This window comes from Schistocerca americana, chromosome 3, assembly GCF_021461395.2.
Source record: "Schistocerca americana isolate TAMUIC-IGC-003095 chromosome 3, iqSchAmer2.1, whole genome shotgun sequence".
In the NCBI taxonomy this organism is placed as follows: Eukaryota; Metazoa; Arthropoda; class Insecta; order Orthoptera; family Acrididae; genus Schistocerca; species Schistocerca americana.
In genome coordinates, this window is record NC_060121.1 from 519,740,804 (window position 1) to 519,747,003 (window position 6,200).

Genomic DNA, 6,200 nt, shown 5'->3' on the forward strand with positions numbered 1-6,200 from the left:
TGTGCTGTAAAGCCTTATCTGCTTTGGTTCTAGGTTCTAGACCAACGTTTTATCTCTTCTGTGACAAAGCTATAGCAAAAATGCTTGCAAACTGAAAGGTTACGAAATCGAATTTCGGTGGAACCACAGATGTTTTATTCTTCGTTTTCACCCTCTTTCTACCAACGGCATTGTCAAAGAGAGTAGAGAAGTGCAATTATGTACGGTGAGGACGCAGAGGGCAATGGAAACCACTGTGTTAAATACACACAATATGTATCCACAGGACATGTGGGCCAGAATAGAAAAGCGTCATGATGATTTCTCCATTAGCAACGTCATGATGATCTCTCCATTGGGAAATAATCCCAGATTAACCCCCTTCGGATCTACAGGACGAGACTGCCAAGAAGGAGGTGATCATGAGAAAAAGACTGAAGAAATAACCACGGGACAGCATTCTATAGGTCTGAGCCTGGAATGTCAGAAGTTTGAATGTAGTAGCAGTAGGAGGGTAAAGCCGGAATGAACACAGTTTTAATATCAAATTCATATGCAAATTAATCAATTAATTACCTCTACCCATGGATGACACCAAGGATTTTCCCCAGCCGGCACATGAGCCATGCCCGCTCCCCCTCCCCTCCGCTCCCCCCCCCCCCTCCCCTCCCCCTGCCACTCCCCACATGCTCTTTAGAGGGAATTTCGAAATTTGATGGGAATTTCGAATTTTTGCGGGAATTTAGAATTTTGTTGGTAAATTCAAAACATTGTCAGAATTTCAAAAACTGTGGGAATTTCTTTGCCTCAACGTTGTGCTCACGTCCCACCTCCATCCAGGAATTGGCAGGAAATTCATATTTTGGGCCCTTTCTGGAACTCTAACCCCAGTCCTTATGGGCAGAAAGCCCAAGTGCCCCACTTCACAGGGAAACGGTCAGTCGCTGTCCAGCTGCAGGAGACGATGGTTAGGTTAAAGTATATAATTTATTTTGCATGGGAATCTGAAGTAAATATCGGACCTCATTACGTAATTAATGATAAAGATTGGATCAGCTCCTAGAATCGCAACACAGTTAAAAAATTGACGATGTCATACAATTGCTGGGAAAAAGAAATCGCAATACCACTTGAAAGTAGTAGCAGACGCACTCAAACTGTGACTCTACATACGAAGATCCCTTTTTGTAAAAGTCGAAATAAATCTCTCTGCTCCACACACGAACTGCTGCGGAAAAAGGCTGGAGCAGAAGGTATTATCTTTATTTTTGGCGGGAAAGGTGCAGAACAGACGAGATGTAGGTGGTGGACAGAGAGGAGTAGCATACAGCTATGGTCCGTGTCCATAGCCTCCTACATGAGGGATGGAAGGAGGTGATAATGGACAAGCATGGCGGGAATACTTTTCAGCGAATACAGGATGGACTGAGGATGCTGGAGCTGTCTGTCAATCCACAGTGCAGGAGACGACTTCACACGCCCACAGGTACCCCTTTTTACCAATTGCGTGTGTTCTTGCCGTTTGACGTCAAAATTCACTACAGACGCCTCCCGATGCATTGCTCGACAATCACTCTGCACCTCTGGTGCTGTACATTCATATAAGCATTGCTCTCTTCATTTCTGGACGACTTCGTCATATTCCACTGCCCCTGAGACATTACCTTGGTATAGCTGCTGTGTGTAAATTGTACACTGATACATAGTAAGAATGGACACGGCAGCCAACCATCACTGAAGTGTAGGAAGGCCAATACACGATACCACAACTGATGGGAAATGCTTCACTCTTTAATTACATATCAAAAATGCCGTGAAAAAACCAGTACTCGTAAATAACAGATCATAATGCAACAAATGGGAATTGAGAAAAATCATTGTAATAACACAACTACTGAAAAAAACGACTTCATAATATCACATCAGGAGACAGAGTTCGCAGCTTCATGTGTGATCACCTCGATGTGCGGTCATGGACTAACCTGGAGAGCCATATACTTACATGGATATGGTGTCTGTTCCTTCAGACATGTCCGAAAGAACAGACACCATTGATGACGTGCAGCCGTCTAGCGTGGTTAGAGCAAATTTTACCTACCTCCCATCACACCTCATCCCTCCCACTCCCCATCGTAGGTACGTATACTGGCCTGTTCTATCCTGCTGCTGATGGTCCACAAAGAGATCCAACAACTGGTGACAGTGATACACTGTCTCCGTTCTACGGAAATCAGTTCAAATGGGCAAAAGACTGAAGACCAGGATGCTTCCTGTAAGCCATTAAATGTATTTATCGTAAAGACTAGCACCCTCCGCTAACAACAATGAAATTCCGGATAACTCTCCAGAATACATTTCTGACGTCTGCAGGTTGGGCAGCTGTCACCACCTCTGCTGGCCACAGCCCTCCCACATCTGTGGGCAGAGCCTTCAGCCAGCCGGAGCCAGAGGCTCTGCGTCTCTGGCTGGGTAGACAGTACAGGCAGTTAGAAGACCAACGAAAAAAGTGAGACAAATGATGGCTATCCCAACGGTGTGTTGTTCATCTAAATATGCAGCTGCGCTGCACTCGCTGTGCCATTACTGATTGCTTCCTTTGGCACCCGTCATCTGTGAGAAACATTTCAGTCATAAGCTAGCATCTATTAAAAAAAAAAGAAAAAAGAAAAAAAAAGAAAAAGCACAATTTCAACGGCAATAAAAAAAATCTTCATTTAGATTTATGAGAAAAATCGGTACAGTTTGAGAGCATTCCTCATGTTCAAGTTATAAACTGTCACGTACGACGGCAGGCATCGACGGCATCGAGGGCACTGCATTCTTTTCAGATGAAGGAATTATCGATGTAGAATGGCATCTATACAGTCATTCCTTTACGTTCGACTGCAGGATCTCTTTCCACATCCCAATATTCTGTGACATCCAATGACGAGATAAAAATAAAATAAAGATACAGATGAGCAAACTGCAGAGGTCAGCAGAACTCTTTAGCGACACATCAGACAGATGTATTAATGTATCTCAAATATCCTATATATTTCCACCCTGCAACAATGGAAAAACTTCCACTGTTTTGCTGCAAAAAGTACAGTACACTGAAGAACGTTCTCCTTACTTCGAAACTTACATTGAAATAAAGAAAAAGCGAGACTTTAAACCCCAATAAAGAAAATACAGTCTACCGAAATATCTACGTTAGGCGATTTCATTTAGTTTAACACCTCGACCGTGCTCTCTACAGAGTGTAAAGTTCTTTCAGTGGAGATCGTTAGCGGTGTTTTCAGTGAAACAATACATTTTGTGAGACAGTAGAATTTTCCAAGTGCAAACATGTGTTTGTGTGATGAAGATATTGAACTATTAATAAACCAAAGCGATAATGAGTAGTGTAGTGACAGTTTTTCTAGTGGTGGAGGAGACAGTGATAATTTCAGTGATGGTGATACAGAAACGTCGTGTGTGGAAGAGGACGTCGCAGAAGAAATGGTGACTGCTGAGACTAGTTCTCCAAGATCTTGGTCGGTTAAATGTAGTGCTGATAGGAGTAAGTTTCCTTTCACATGCACTCCAGCAGTAAAAATTAGTTTCAACGATCCTCCAGATCCATTAAATATTTTACTTTCTTTTTTGAGGACAGCTTGTTAACTAGTGAAACAAATAAATTTGCTGAACAATTTAAAAGTTCATATGCAGACAAATTGAAACAACGATCGCGTATGCAATAGAGGTTACCTACAAATAATGGAGAGCTCTATTCGTTGTTTGCATTGTTAATACTCCAAGGAATTGTGCAAAAACCCGAATTCGAAATGTATTATTCGAGAAAATAAGTTGTTGAAACTCCGGATTCCTGAAAAATTATGTCTGAAAGACATGAACAGTGTCCCACTTGAATCCATAGCCGTATCGTGGCCCTGCACCGAACAGATATTTGAATGTTGTGCAAGGGCAGTTGAATTTAGTGAAACTAAACTTCTAATTGTTGTTTCTTATAGGTCCCCTAACTATGACCTCAGAGCGTTTAAGCTCAAGCTAGAGAGGCTTCTTGATTTACTTTGTAGGAAGTACCAGAAATTAGTTATGTGTGGTGACTTCAATATAAATTTTGTATATGATGGTGCAAGAAAAAGGATGTTGGTAGATCTCATAGATTCATATCTTCTGTTGCAGACGGTGTTTTTTCCAACTAGGGTGCAGGGCAACAGTAGCACAGCCATAGACAATATTTTTATCTATTCTTCATTACTAGGTGGGCATTCTGTTAGTAAAAGGGTGAATGGCCTTCCAGATCATGATTCTCAAATTTCAACACTAAAAGGCTTTTGTACTCAAACGAAAGTCACATACAATTACAAACTATGTAGTAAAGTTAATCCAACAGCAATAGAGAGTTTTTTAAATCTTGTCAAGGAGCAAGAGTGGCAGGATGTTTATTGTGCCAATAACATGGATGATAAATATAATGTTTTCCATAACACATTTCTCATGCTCTTTGAGAGTTGCTTTCCATTGGAACGTTCTAAACGGGCTACTAGCAGTAATAGGCAGCCTGGGTGGCTGCCTAGTGGGATAAGGATATTATCTAGAATAAAGCGGGAATTATATCAAAATGTTAGAAGTAGTCACAATCAAGCTACAGTAGCCCGTTACAAACAGTATTGTAAGGTTCTTAAAAATGTTATTATGAAAGCAAAGAGTAAGTCGTATGCAAATAGAATAGCTAATTCACAGAATAAAATTAAAATCATGTGGTCAATTGTGAAGGAAGTGTCTGGTCAACAGCACATGGTCGACGATGTAAAGTCAGTTCGTAGGAGAAATATTCCTGTTAGTGATAAATCAGATACATGTACAGTATTTAATAATCATTTTCTGATCATTGCTGGTTAATTAAATAAAAATTTAGTTTCTACAGGGAATCACATAACTTTCTTGGCAAATGTCTTTCCGAGATTGATGACTGAAATACTCCTCTGTAATACAGACATGGGGGAAGTGAGTCAATAATTAAATCACTATAGTCTAAGGACTCTCATGGCTATGATGGAGTGCCTAGCAGAATATTGAAATACTGTGCTGCACATGTTAGCCCTGTATTTAGCCATATTTTTAATTCTTCCTTTAGGAATGGTCAGTTTCCTGAGCGATTAAAGTACTCAGTAGTAAAGCCGGTTTATAAAAAGGGAGAAAGGGATAATGTAGATAATTTTAGACTATTTCTATGCCACCAGTGTTTGCTAAAGTTATTTAAAAGGCTATGTATGTAAGGATAAATGATCATTTTATATCACACGATTTGCTATCATATGTATAGTTCAGCTTTAGAAGTCTTTTAACAACTGAAAATGCTATATTCTCTTTTTCTGTGAGGTACTGGATGAGTTAAACAAAAGTTTTCGAACGCTGGGCATATTATTTGATTTAACTAAGGCGTTTGAATGTGTTGATCTCAAAATATTGCTCCAGAAGTTGGACCATTGCAGAATATGGGGAATATCTCACAGTTGGTTCACCTCTTACTTTAGCAACACACAGATAAAGGTCATTATTCAAAATGTTGAGAATGGCTGTGGTGTGGGGTCTGAGTGGGGTACGGTCAATGGGGGGGGGGGGGGGGGGGAGGAGGGGATGGCCCAGGGTTCAGTGTTGGGGCCATTCCTATTCCTTATTTATGTAAATGATATACCCTCCAGTATTACGAGTAAGTCTAAAATATTTCTGTTTGCTGATGACACTAGCTTGGTAGTAAAGGATGTTGTGTGCCACATTGGCTTAGTTTCAAACAGTGCAGTTCATGACCTAAGTTCGTGGCTTGTAGAAAATAAACTAAGGGTAAATCACAGTAGGACTCAGTTTTTGCGGTTTCTAACATACAATTCAACAAAACCTGACGTTTTATTTCACAGAATGGACATATGATTAGTGATACTCAACAGTTCAAATTTCTAGGTGTTCAGATAGTTAGTAAACTGTCATGGAAAGCCAACGTCCAGGATCTTGTTCAAAGACTTAATACTGCAATTTTTACTATCAGAATGGTATCTAAAGTTAGTGATCGTTCGACACGAAAATTGGTCTACTTTGCTTATTTTCATTCGCTTATGTCATATGGTATTATATTTTGGGGTAACTCTTCCCATTCTAAAAGGATTTTTTTGGCTCAGGAACGAGTGGTTCAGGCAATAAGTGGTGTAAGTTCATGAACCTCTTCTCGACCACTG